Source organism: Pleurodeles waltl, chromosome 12 (assembly GCF_031143425.1).
Source record: "Pleurodeles waltl isolate 20211129_DDA chromosome 12, aPleWal1.hap1.20221129, whole genome shotgun sequence".
In the NCBI taxonomy this organism is placed as follows: domain Eukaryota; kingdom Metazoa; phylum Chordata; class Amphibia; order Caudata; family Salamandridae; genus Pleurodeles; species Pleurodeles waltl.
In genome coordinates, this window is record NC_090451.1 from 157,302,004 (window position 1) to 157,317,288 (window position 15,285).

Sequence of the window (15,285 nt, forward strand, 5' to 3'; positions counted from 1 at the left end):
GTATGGACATGTGTACATGTGCATAGGCAGATATACAGTACTGATACATAGTAGACAGTGTGTGATTTATCTTGCTTGATCCACAACATATTTTGGAGCATGAACATCAATGATGGTGTGAGAAATATTTGTAGAGCCATGCCATGTAATGGGTAATCCTGTGGCCTGGTCATATATTTCTAGTCAATACCTGTTACTGATCATGCATGTAGTATGGCTGACTCCACTTCACATATGGCCTGGCTGCTGACATTAATTTGTTAATGAGTTTGAACTGTGAGGAAGGGAATGTTTGCTCACTTGCTACGACCGAAATTATTTTCGCCAGTTGTGTTGGGATGGTGCATCTCGGCATAACTCCCTCCTCTTGTCTGTGTCATCCATGCAGATCAATGCCCATAAAAAAAGGGAATCTGGCATGCCATCGCCAAGCAGGTACAGAGCCTGGGGATCCACAGCCGGCAGAGCACCCACTGAAGGAAGCAGTGGGATGACCCGAGACGCTGGGCCTGGAAGACTGCACAGGCCCAGCTGGGGATGTCCTCCAATGGAGGGAGCGGTGCTCGTTAGACCATGACCCCCCTAATGGCCTGCATTTTGGCAGTGGCCTACCCTGAGTTGGATAGGCGTTTGAGGCCAGCACAGCAGCCACAGGGGGGTAAGTACTAACTAGACACATGTACATCCCTCTTCCAGTTGTGTAAGAAATGTCAAGTTGATCTGAGGGTGTGGTCTCTATCTGAGATTTCCCATGGCATACTTGCACAACTTACTCAGAGATGTGTCCATAGTGTGGACTGTACCTTGGCACCTCTGATGTTTAGTCAGTTTGGAAATCCGACATGCTGAAAAGCATGGTGGTATCACTACATACCTAGTGCAAGACATACCATTAATATAGGAGTTCTGACTATTTGTACCATGTACAGGTTAATGTGAAGGTAATTGCTTCCCTGCTACTCCCTTTGCCAATGTTTTGTTGGCATACTACATAGGGCAGAACATCCTCTATGTAGGTACAATATACACTGTTTTAAGCCAATATCACGTGTACATTGGTAATTTCTGCCACTTCTCATCTTTGTGATTCAACTTTGGCATACTTACATTTGCTATTCAGAATTTGTTTTGAAGGTTTTTAGTATGGCAATCCTAAATTTGCACTGACTTCATTGTGTTGCATGTGTTGTAGTTGACAATCACACGTTGGTGGAATTAGATATTTTGTCAGTCAATTGGCTTGGCTCTAGGTGTATGTTTCAATCATGATTACCTTAGATGTTGTTGTATGTTAGTGAATTTGCTTCTAAAGATATAAGGTTACTCATGCCTGGTGTGTGGATAGTGATGTTGGTACCTAGATGATGTTCTTTTGATGTAGCCATTCATCTTGATAATTTGAACTGTAAGTGGCCTTTATGCACATGACAGGTGTCCATTGTATTTAAGGTGCCAGTATGCTCCCTGGGGTTGTCTGTGGCTAATTCCCTTGTGCAAAGTAGGCCCCATAAGTGTACTTGACTTTGTTTGCTAGGTGACAATGACTGAGATTAGTAGGTCCACAAAGCCTATATAAACCTATGCAACAACACAGGCGATACATGTGTGTAGTGCTTTCCTCTTATTTAGTTTCTAAGCACTAACATAACACAACAGAAATGCACTTCTGAGGTCAAAGAAGACTTTTATTGTTATTTTATTCTTCCCCAACCACAATGTTTATGAATGAATGACGAATTAGTAGCTTTCAAGTCCGCGTTAATCAAACAAAATATATCAGTTTGCAATATACACAGCAGGTTATATTTATAAGATATTGAATGCAAAGCAAAACAAATACTTCACCGTGTAGGAACTATTTACAGCTACATCTTTCTAAGGTCTGCAAGCTGAGACCCCTGTCAGCCGCGAGAAAGAGTGTCATCTACCCACACGGGATGCTGGCAACTGGCGCCAAGCTCCAGCACGAGGTCCGGCAGATTCGAATCTGACTCTCTGCAGCCTGTTACATTCGTTACAAAGGTGTGCCCCCTCCTCTCAGACCTGGGAAACTGAGCAAGCCTTTTGGAGACTGGCCAGGTCTCCAAGACTACTCCTGTTCCCAAGCTCAAGGGAAGAGAAACGACGCCCATGTACTCTCTCTTATCAGGTCTAGTCTACTGTGAGAGCAAAACATCTTGGTTCTCTGGTGCAAAAACACAGCTTGGAAAAATACAGAACTATTCTCAACTGCAATGTCTAACTCCACGTTAAAGGCAATGGGCAGCTAACCTAAATATCAAATGCAATGTCATGTTAAAGGCAATAGGCAGCTAACCTAAATATCAAATGCAATGTCTAGTGTCATGTCAAAGCCAATAGGCATCTAAGCTGAATACAAAATGCAATATATAATATCATGTCAAAGTCAATAGGCAGCGGAGCTGAATACAAAATGCAATGTATAATATCATGTCAAAGCCAATAGGCAGCGGAGCTGAATATCATGTCAAAGCCAATAGGCAGTTAAGCTGAATACAAAGTGTAATATATGATATCATGTCAAAGCCAATAGGCAGCGGAGCTGAATACAAAATGTAATATATGATATCATGTCAAAGCCAATAGGCAGAATACCTAATAGCATGTCAAAGTCAATAGGCAGCTAAATTGAATACATCATGTCAAAGTCAATAGGCATGCAATGTCAAAGCCAATAGGCGGCTAGACTGGATACAGCATGTCAAAGCCAATAGGCAGAATACAGAATGTAATGACTAATGCAATGTCAAAGCCCATAGGCGGCTAAACTGAATACAGAAAGCAATGGCTAATGCCATGTCAAAGCCAATAGGCACAATACAGAATGTAATGACTAATGCAATGTCAAAGCCCATAGACGGCTAAACTGAATACAGAAAGTAATGGCTAATGCCATGTCAAAGCCAATAGGCGGCTCAACTGAACAAAACATACCATGTGCTACTGGTGAACATTGAGCAACTAATATGCGCAGTGGTGAAACACAAAGTCATTGGTCAAAACAACACTTTATCAAATGGCAGGACATTCCGCCCTTTGACCAATGAATTTTTGTTTCACATATCTCTTGTGTCAAACCAAAAACAAAAAACATCAGCACAAAAAAAAACATTATGATCAAAGCAATCCCTGTAAAGCAATAGAAGTGAATTAACACATTGATCTTATAACCTTTCACATCAGATACATCTACATAGAAAAGACTGGGCAATTTTTTTTTTTTTTTTTTTTTCTGAATGAGTCTCTAATTCAACAGTGTTAGCAATTTGATGTGGCATGAGTTCTGCTCATGTAAAGGTGCACGGTCCACCTGAAAGGTTTTCTGGAAGGTAAGCAAAAGTCAGAGTTCCATACGAGAGGGAAAAAAAAAAAAAAAAAAACACAGCAAACAAGTTGAACTTGAACTGAAGGCGCAGTTTGCGCAAAATGGATCCATGGTGCTGGCACTTTACTCAGCCAGGTTCAGGTTGGGGATTCGGTCCCTTCCCCGACCCCACACGCACACCCCGGAAGGGGGACCACACAGCACACTCAGGGACAGTGGCGAAACGTGGTAGGATCTGCAAAAGAAACAAGTATGACTTTTCTTGCAAATAACATTTTTCATTTAAACTGCACCCTTCCTCTTTCTTTCCCTGTTTTATAATCAGCAGGACGTTTTTGGGGCCCTTTGTTATATTTTCTGCAGGTTCTGGAGGGTCACTTGGGGCTTCAGCCCACACATCAGCACTGAGGTTTTTATCTGCTGCGCCACAGCTCCCCTTTTCTTGCACTGTCAGAAGGGCTGGGGCAGACTCCTTCTTTACCAAACCTCCATTCACTGCATTTTCGCCAATTTGGGCCATTCTGTCTCCAATTTGTATGAATAAATCAGATTCTTTTCTAGGTATCAGCATAATTTCGATTTTTCCTTGGTAATTTGCAGCAATCACTCTCCCTAAAACCTGATCAATTTGCCATTTCTGTTCTGGTAACTTTCCTCTCCCCAACTGCTCTGTGACTGCTTGCATGACAGATTGCTTTTGTGCATGCTGCACAGTTTTTATCAAATCTAGGGGAATGGGCATCTCTCTCATCTCTGCCCACCTGTAAGTGGCCTTTTCACATTTCTGGGGCACCCACATAGCCATCCCCACTAAGGCAGAATTCTGGGTGAACACTTCTCTCTCTGCATTTTTCTCATTAACATCTGCAAGGTAATTGAACCAGTTAGGTACAAGCCATGTGGCTAAAACATTATCAAAGAACCAAAAATCAGCGTAAAAATGACACATCTCACGTAGCTCTTGCTTTAAAATCTGACACACATTATACAACGCTGTTCCTTCTACTGTGCCAGAAAGCAACATTTCAGTCAATGAATCATTAGTAAAACAAACATGCTTTTTATCTTCAGTGGACACGAATTCAAATGGTGCACACAATTTCATTGGTAACTCTTTTATCTGTGGTACTCTAGCCCTGTCTTGCAAGTACCAGATCCATTGTATGATTCTAGCTAGGGGCAGTATTTTCTTTCCTTGTTCTTGATTTACATGTACATAAGTATTTCCTTCTTGCACTGCGCAGAAACCTAAAGTCTGCATTATTTCATTTGCCAAATCACAAGCGCGCAGCTGCATATTATTTTTCACAGTGACCATGTACAAAAGTGTTAGGATTTCTCTCAAATGAGGGCTATTCTTTTTCCAAAAATCAAACAAGCTAATGAAACTCGGGGTGTCTTGCTCTAAAATCTTTCGTTTTACTTGTGCATTTTGCAACGGTAACTTGTAAATCACATTCTGGTCTCTCTTGTTCGTGTTATCAGTTAAGGAATGCATTTTGGCTGCCAAAAACCCTGGCTCACACGGAAACTCAGTGCAGCTCGGAGCTGTCTTAACCCCCTCATTACTGGAATGGGACAAGGAAGATTCTTCAAAAACAGCCCTTTTATAACTTTCCGTCTTATTTTGAATTATTGTATCCTGGCTAATTTGCTCACGTAAATTCCTATTTTCATGTTCCAACTTCCTACATTTCTCCTGCATTTCTCTGTAAGCAGATAAAGGTATCCAGACCTTTCTGTCATCATTACTTCCAAAACACACGTTTTCTACATATATACAACAGGAATTATTTCTCAAAACAACATCAGGCATTTTAGCTACACATGCATTTTCTTCTGTAATTCCCCAAACAGAAAACAATTCACAGTTTTTCTTAGCACCATCAGGCAGTTCATCAACACATGTATTCTCAGACATGGTCTGCCGTGCTACTGTGATTCTCCAAACAGAAAACAATTTCTGTAATTCTCCAAACAACAAAAAACAATTACACTTTTAAAGTGTGCACTTAGAAATCTACTAACTCGTCAAACCCCTTTAATCACCTCTTAATGACCGACCCCACTTCTGGTACCAATTGTAGTGCTTTCCTCTTATTTAGTTTCTAAGCACTAACATAACACAACAGAAATGCACTTCTGAGGTCAAAGAAGACTTTTATTGTTATTTTATTCTTCCCCAACCACAATGTTTATGAATGAATGACGAATTAGTAGCTTTCAAGTCCGCGTTAATCAAACAAAATATATCAGTTTGCAATATACACAGCAGGTTATATTTATAAGATATTGAATGCAAAGCAAAACAAATACTTCACCGTGTAGGAACTATTTACAGCTACATCTTTCTAAGGTCTGCAAGCTGAGACCCCTGTCAGCCGCGAGAAAGAGTGTCATCTACCCACACGGGATGCTGGCAACTGGCGCCAAGCTCCAGCACGAGGTCCGGCAGATTCGAATCTGACTCTCTGCAGCCTGTTACATTCGTTACAAAGGTGTGCCCCCTCCTCTCAGACCTGGGAAACTGAGCAAGCCTTTTGGAGACTGGCCAGGTCTCCAAGACTACTCCTGTTCCCAAGCTCAAGGGAAGAGAAACGACGCCCATGTACTCTCTCTTATCAGGTCTAGTCTACTGTGAGAGCAAAACATCTTGGTTCTCTGGTGCAAAAACACAGCTTGGAAAAATACAGAACTATTCTCAACTGCAATGTCTAACTCCACGTTAAAGGCAATGGGCAGCTAACCTAAATATCAAATGCAATGTCATGTTAAAGGCAATAGGCAGCTAACCTAAATATCAAATGCAATGTCTAGTGTCATGTCAAAGCCAATAGGCATCTAAGCTGAATACAAAATGCAATATATAATATCATGTCAAAGTCAATAGGCAGCGGAGCTGAATACAAAATGCAATGTATAATATCATGTCAAAGCCAATAGGCAGCGGAGCTGAATATCATGTCAAAGCCAATAGGCAGTTAAGCTGAATACAAAGTGTAATATATGATATCATGTCAAAGCCAATAGGCAGCGGAGCTGAATACAAAATGTAATATATGATATCATGTCAAAGCCAATAGGCAGAATATCTAATAGCATGTCAAAGTCAATAGGCAGCTAAATTGAATACATCATGTCAAAGTCAATAGGCATGCAATGTCAAAGCCAATAGGCGGCTAGACTGGATACAGCATGTCAAAGCCAATAGGCAGAATACAGAATGTAATGACTAATGCAATGTCAAAGCCCATAGGCGGCTAAACTGAATACAGAAAGCAATGGCTAATGCCATGTCAAAGCCAATAGGCACAATACAGAATGTAATGACTAATGCAATGTCAAAGCCCATAGACGGCTAAACTGAATACAGAAAGTAATGGCTAATGCCATGTCAAAGCCAATAGGCGGCTCAACTGAACAAAACATACCATGTGCTACTGGTGAACATTGAGCAACTAATATGCGCAGTGGTGAAACACAAAGTCATTGGTCAAAACAACACTTTATCAAATGGCAGGACAATGTGTTGATGAGATGTGTTTAGAGTTTGGATATGGCAACTGGAGTAGGTGCATCTGAGCTATTTTCCATTATGAAGGTGATCAACACACTGACATGTGATGTATATGCAACATGCAGACTTGTTGTTGGCATCTAATGAGCTAACTTTCATGTAGCATGACATCTGGTAATGCACTGAACGTGTGTAGATTTTGAGTATGTGTAATTGGAAATCAATGTTCACAGTCATTCTCATTGCTGGTTTGTTATTTGACAGTGATGATGTGTATATGGACCCATTTTCATGTTGTCAATTCATCTTGTGCAGAATTTGTTTGTGTCATAGCTGTACTGATGGGATGGTGATTTTGTTGTCAGATGTGGCTTATGTGGTGGGTGACATTGTTGTCATATAGGGTTGTGCAATGTATGTTGTTGTGACATGACGTTGGCTCAAAACTGTTTCTGGGGGTGTATCACACAAATATGTGATGTTAGTGTTATGTATTGTATGATGTAAATGTATGAAGAGAATGTGATGACCCTCCCTCTTTCTCTCTCAGCATCGGCAGGTGAAGGAGATGAGGCACAGCCGAGGGGGGAAGCTGCTGGCCATGGCACCAGAAGTCATGCTACCACCAACACCGAGGGACCCAGTGGCCCGTAGGGTGAGGGAAATGCCACAGGCAAGAGAGGATCCACGTCTTCATCTTGTGAATCCTCCTCCAGTGGACACTCTGTGGCAGTGGGAGACCCATCTGCGACTACTACAGCACCATTTCTGTTCATCACCCCCTACTACCACTGCCCTCCTTGTAGCTCCCCAACCAGTTGGCTGTGCCCGCTCACCCAAGTGGGTGGGTGCCTCCTTGCTACAGGCACATTGCCACAGCCCCTGGCCTCATGGGGTCCATCTCTGTGGGTCAGTCAACAATCGTGAATGCCATCCAGGGACTGGCAATTCAGATACAACAGAGAAATGTATTCCTGGAGGGCATTCACAGTAAAATGGCTGGCCTACAGAGATCCTTTCAGGTTCTGGCCTCCACACTGACGGCAGACAGCCACCCTTTGTCTCCAGTGCCTCCTCCACCTTCCTCTTCCAAATCCCAAACCGCTCTTCCCCGACCCAGCCAAAGCGCACAAACAGACAGGCATGCATCCACCTCAGCATCCAAGAGTAGCTCAGACAAGCATAAGCACCACAAGACACACCACTGGCATGCACACAAGCAACACCCTTCTGCAGACACAGCAACAGTCAGAACCTGCAGTGACAACTCCACCACCCACAGCACCACACACAGCACACCTGACACACCTGCAGACACCATACCAACATTCACAGATCCAGCCACCACACCTATCCTACCCAAACACAGCACCACAGCAGACCAACAGACATCCACCCCAGTCACTACGCCTGCAGATACCACAGACACTACTACGTGCAGCACATCCACCATACCTGCAGTCATCACCCACACAAACACCCACCCACCCACCATGGCATCTCTCAGCACCTCCACCCCCTATGCCCAGGCCACATAAATGCCCTCACTCACCCACCCAACAGACACCTGTAGGCGGCTGTTATGGCTTATAGTGGGTACCTTGTGGTACTTACACCCTGTGCCAGGTCCAGTTATCCCTTGTTAGTAGAATAGAGGTGTTTCTAGCAGCTTAGGCTGATAGAAGGTATCTATGTCAAAGCAGCTTAGGCTGAACTAGGAGACATGCAAAGCTCCTACTATACCACTTATATCATATAGCACAATATCATAAGAAAACACAATACTCAGAGTTACTAAAAATAAAGGTACTTTATTTTTATGACAATATGCCACAAGTATCTCAGTGAGTACCCTCAGTAATAAGGTAAGTAATATACACAAATTATATGTACACAAACCCAAAACAGGTAAGTAATAGTAAGAAAAGTAATGTAAACAGTGTAGAATTACATAGGATGCAATAGGTGAACATAGGTCTAGGGGTAACACAAACCATATACTCCAAAAGTGGAATGCGAATCACGAATGGACCCCAGACCTATGGGAGCTTGTAGAGGGTTACTGGGACTGTAAGAAAACAGTCAGGGTGTCCAAGATACCCCACCCCAAGACCCTGAAAAGTAGGAGTAAAGTACACCTACTACCCCAATAGAACACAATAGTCGTGATAGGGGGATTCTGCAAGAACCACAAACACCAGCAAAGCACTGAAGATGGATTCCTGGACCTGGGGACCTGCAAGGCAAGGGAACCAAGTCCAAGAGTCGCGATAGTGTCCGGTGGGGCAGGAGCCCAGGAAACCCCGGATGAAGGTGCAAGAAGGTTGCCTTTGGATGGAAGAAACCTAGGATTCTGCAACAACGAAGAGAGCTAGGAACTTCTCCTTTTTGATGGAAGATGTCCCATGGCATGCTGAAGGTTGCAGAAGTCTTCCCACGCAGAAATACCGCAAACAAGCCTTGCTAGCTGTAAGGGTCGCGGTAGAGGTTATTGGGTGCTGCTGGGGACCAGGAAGGACCAGGATTTTGCCCCTTGGAGGAGGAAACAGACGGGGTGCTCAGCCACTCAGAGAGCCCCCACAGAAGCGGGCAGCACCTGCAGAAGTACCAGAGCAGGCACTTAGAAGATTTGTGAACTGGAACTGGCTCAGAGTCACAAAGGAGGGTCCCACGATGTCAGAGTCCAACTCAGAGGGTTGAGCACTGCAGGATGGAGTGCTGGGGACCCAGGCTAGGCTGTGCACAAAGGAATCCTTGGAGAAGTGCACAGAAGCCGGAGCAGCTGCAAATCACGCAGGACACAGGTTTGCAGTCTAGCGTGGGGAGGCAAGGACTTACCTCCACCAAACTGGGACTGAAGGATCACTGGACTGTGGGAGACACTTGAATAGAGTTCTTGTGTTCCAGGGACCATGCTCGTCAGGATGAGAGGGGACCCAGAGGACTGGTGATGCAGTCTTTTGGTGCCTGCGTTAGCAGGGGGTAGATTCCGTCGACCCGCGGGAGATTTCTTCTTGGCTTCCAGTGCAGGGTGAAGGCAGACAGCCCCCAGAGCATGCACCATCAGGAAACAGTTGAGAAAGCTGTCAGGATGAGGCGCTACAATGTTGCTGGTAGTCGTCTTGCTACTTTGTTGCGGTTTTGAGGCATCCTGGAGCAGTCAGCGGTCGATCCTTGGCAGAAGTCGAAGAGGGAAGTGCAGAGGAACTCTGGTGAGCTCTTGCATTCGTTATCTGAAGAATACCCCAGAGGAGAGACCCTAAATAGCCAGAAAAGGAGGTTTGGCTACCAAGAAAGGAGGATTGGCTACCAAGAAAGGTAAGAGCCTATCAGAGGGGGTCTCTGACATCACCTGCTGGCACTGGGCACTCAGAGCAGTCCAGTGTGCCCCCAACACCTCTGAATCCAAGATGGCAGAGGTCTGGTACACACTGGAGGACCTCTGGGCACCTCCCCTGGGAGGTACTGGTCAGGGGAGTGGTCACTCCCCTTTCCTTTGTCCAGTTTCGCGCCAGAGCAGGGCTGGGGGATCCCCGAACCGGTGTAGACTGGCTTATGCAGAGATGGGCTCCATCTGTGCCCACCAAAGCATTTCCAGAGGCTGGGGGAGGCTACTCCTCCCCAGCCCTTCACACCTATTTCCAAAGGGAGAGGGTGTAACACCCTCTCTCAGAGGAAATCCTTGGTTCTGCCTCCCTGTGCTGGGGCTGGTCAGACCCCAGGAGGGCAGAATCCTGTTTGAGGGGTTGGCAGCAGCAGCAGCTGCAGTGGACACCCCGGAAAGGCAGTTTGGCAGTACCCGGGTTCTGTGCTAGAGACCCGGGGGATCATGGAATTGTCTCCCCAATACCAGAATGGCCATGTTCAGAGTTACCATTGTGACGCTATACATAGGTAGTGACCTATGTATAGTGCACGCGTGTAATGGTGTCCCCACCCTCACAAAGTCCAGGGAAATTGCCCTTAACGATGTGGGGGCACCTTGGCTAGTGCCAGGGTGCCCACACACTAAGGAACTTGGCACCCAACCTTCACCAAGTGAGGGTTAGACATATAGGTGACTTATAAGTTACTTATGTGCAGTGAAAAATGGCTGTGAAATAACATGGATGCTATTTCACTCAGGCTGCAGTGGCAGGCCTGTGTAAGAATTGCCTGAGCTCCCTAAGGGTGGCAAAAGAAATGCTGCAGCCCATAGGGATCTCCTGGAACCCCAATACCCTGGGTACCTAAGTACCATTTACAAGGGAATTATATGGATGTACCAGTGTGCCAATGAGAATTGGTAAATTTAGTCACTTGCCTGCAGTGACAAATTTAGAAAGCAGAGAGAGCATAAACACTGAGGTTCTGGTTAGCAGAGCCTCAGTGATACAGTTAGGCACCACACAGGGAACACATATAGGCCACAAACGTATGAGCACTGGGGTCCTGGCTAGCAGGATCCCAGTGATACATAACAAACACACTGACAATATAGGGTTTTCACTATGAGCACTGGGCCCTGGCTGGCAGGGTCCCAGTGAGACAGTGAAAATACCCTGACATATACTCACAAACAGGCCAAAAGTGGAGGTAACAAGGCTAGAAAGAGGCTGCCTTCCTACAACACCCACCACTCACAAACATACCTCCCATAAACATGAACCCAAGACATGCTCACTAACACCTCAGAGAACCACTCTCTCTCCCTCCACAACCAAACCCTTTTGCCATGACCGTCCCTGTGTGTCAAAGAAATCTTTCCTTGTGGAGTTTTCCCTATCCCTCCCCCCCATGAAACCCCTAAATGTTCTGTTTCCTTACCTCCTCCAAGGCCTCCCCACTCCCCTGTCAGTGCCCATGCCCCCGCCAAGAAGGCTTCCCCCTCCAAAGAAGACCCAACCCTCCTCGAAGCCGAAACGTCCCCCTTCCAAGACTAAGCCCAAACCCCCCTCCACCACCTGATAAACCCTGAGGTGCCTGCCTGCCCCCTTGAAGCCCCTACTTGTGGAGGTTACATGGCAGTCAGGAGTCAAGTTTGGGGCACACATATGTGCACTATGTGTATATAGACTACTTATCTGGACTGGCCTATGGCCTTTGACATGCACATTTGAAATTACTTTTTAATATATTTCAACCAACCTGTTATTGGTTTGGTAGCTAAATCTTTGTCATGCTTTTCTCTTCCTGATATGGAGTTGTTCCTGGCTGACATTAGTTGTGTGTCTGTATTTGTGTGTGTGTGTGTGTGTATATGTGTGTGTATATATGTGTGTGTGTGTGTGTGTGGTGCTTGTGCTATCAGTGTTCTTTAGCCAGTTTGTGAGGTTGTGTGCAGTGCTTTGCCTCACAGTTCTAGGGTGTGTGTTGTGTGATGTACATGTTTATGTTTGACACATTTTATTGTGATGATATTGAGTGGTGTTTGTGTTGACATGTGCTTGTTGCTGTGTTGAATGACTTTGTGTGCTTTGACTGTGTGTGTTTTGTGCATGGTATGTGAGATACAATGTCCTTTGTATGTCGATTGTTGAGTAGGATGGTTGTGTAAATGTGTGTATTCATTTCCTGTTGGTTGTACATTGTGTTGTATGTGTGATGTGTCCCTGGGTAGTGTCCAATGTGGGTCCCTGCCTATGGATTGGGGATGGTGCGGTTGTGCTGTAGTTGTGGCCTGGTGTGGTGTTATGTGGTACTGCATGAGAGTGGGCCTGTGCAGTGTTTCCGTGCGTACCTGTGTGTATTTGTGATGTTGGAGGGGGTGTGTTGGCAGTAGCATGGGTAGTGTGTATGTGCAGTTGTGTATGTGGCTGTATGTGAGTGTGCGAGTCAGTGTAATGTTATGTGTGAGTGTTGCCCTCGCACCGCCTTCCTATTTGTATGTTGTGTGAGTGTACATTAAATGACATACAACAGTAACAGGTGAGTGTGTGCTTACGGTTGCTGTTGTCTTCAATGAATGTGGAGCCTTTGTGCAAGCAGGAGCAAACTCGACCTAGGACCTAGGACCGCCAATGCCGTGGTGGCGGTCGGACAATCACACTCCAGGCAGGCTGACTGCCACATTATGACCCTGGTGGTCAGACCTCTAGGGGACTGACGTCCCCATCAGGAGCATGGTTCCTGGCATGATGACAGTGGTTGGAGTTGTGGTCAGCCACAAGGGAGCTGAGTTTAGTGGTGCTGCGCTTATCACTCATGGGTCCAGTTTCTGCCAGCCTTTTCATGGTGGGAACCCCGCCATAAATAGACTGGTGGAAATACAGTGCAGGGGGCCACAGGGTGGCCCCTGCACTGCCCATGATCATTCCATAAACAGTGCCAGGGCCCCCCTGCCCAGGACCCTTGTAATGCGCAGTGTCTGCTTTGCAGATAGTGCACATTCCAAGGGTGCTGGTGTGCTATGATGTTGACCTAGGCTACCTTGAGGGAGCCGAGGCCATTACCGTAGTACTGTTCCTGCTGGCCTGACAAGCGGAAACGTCATAATATGATATTCCCACCAGCCAGTGTGATGGGAATATAGTAATACAGCAGGGGGGTGAGGCAGCGGGCTGACATCCGCATCATCCCCGCAAGTTTGGCGGTTGGCTCGTCCGACTGCCAATCTCTTAATGTGCCCCTAAGTATTCCATAATTTCTTTTTTTAATTCAATTAAACATTTAATTTACAAATTATATTAATAATTTAATAAATATTACTGCATTAACTTCCTATCCTATACCACTGCATTCCACAACTAAAATCTCAGTAATAAAAAATCAGGATTCCATATTTTACATAAACAAAAATTAATTAAATAATTAGCTTCCCACCCTATCCCCAATAAACCCAGCAACCCTCTACAACACTATAACTTAGTATTAAGAATTAATACAAAATTCTAAGTCACTTAAAATTACAATCTAGATTTAAAACATAACCTTTATATAAACAATAATAACACATAAAATTATTATATCAACTGACACATTCAAATAAATGTAAAAAATATTTGTAACCACTATATAACTGAAAACAACACTAACAACATCAATATTATATAAAACGATATAACTTACCTCAAAAAAAAATATTCTTCTCAATGAAAACTTGAGTTTCACAACATTTGTTCTCCAATATGTTGTGCTTCCAGATATTTTTAAATCAATATTTTGTCCAAACAGCTATCAATTCAAGTGACTTTGATCAGAGCAGACCAGAGAGGAGCTACAAGCCCAGGTGGACATCTATAGTCGCTAAAACATTACTTAATCTATCTTGCACCCTCTTCATCACAAGATCATTGTAAAATAAGACCTTATCAACACTCAGCTGCTAATAGGCATGCCTTGGACACATGAGAGCTCAGACTTACAGAGAACCTCTCAAATATCATTTTCTGTGAACGTATACCACCAGGTGATTGCTAAAGTCAGCCACAAGGGTAAAGAATCCAAGGTACAGGAGCAGTGACGTTGATACACACTACATCATTGATATACACAGAAAAACAAGCTCTGCATTACACCTTGATTGGGTGAATAACACACTGTAACACCAATCCCCATAGTGCATTCAGAATAGGTGTTGTCAATTTTAGTGTTTCACATATAGAGGACTGATTATAATCAGGCCTCTATATGTGAAACACTAAAATTGGATTTGTACCCCCAATTCATGTCATTAAATGGCACATAAGGACATTAGGAATGGATACTTGAGTATGTGGTTTTGGTATAAAATAAAAGAAAACTCCTGCAGAAATGATCGAAAATATGAAAGCACTGGGATTTATTTGAGTGGTTAGTAGCCCCACCCATACAGCTGGTCACCCTCTAGACTTAGAGCCTCATTACGAGACTGGAAGGCCAACCGTCGCCTGCCAGCCCCCTGGGAGGAGACCACTGCGGAGCTGGAGGTCTCCCCCCATAAGTTGTGAAGAAAAGGGGGGAAAAGTATACGGATAGGCGCTAACAGAATATCACCAAAACATTACTTTAACAATAGATAGTAAATACGGTGCTCCAGAACGGAGGGTCCTCCCAGCACCTCCAGTGTTTCTCCAATATGAAAAACCAAACTGATTCAAAAGGCCAGGGCATTCGTATGAAATAAGATAAGAGTCTGTACAGTTAGGTTCTTGGTCTTCGGAAAATCATTATATAATCCAAACAGAGTTAAAGATCAGTGTCTTTATTATTGTGCGAGGTTTTCATACATGTTCATCACATCAGAAAGATTCCATATGTGGTCATCACAACAACATCCAACAGCAAACACGTGTTTCGTCTCCGAGAAATTAATCTCATTGACTTCCTCAGGGCTGTAAGAAACATAATAATGAGCTTGGTCATAATCTGTAGTTATACGTGATTATGGAAAATTAATACCTGGCACTAAAATCGTGGCCAAGTCCTTCACCAGTACCACGTGAGTGTCTAAAATCATCAAGTG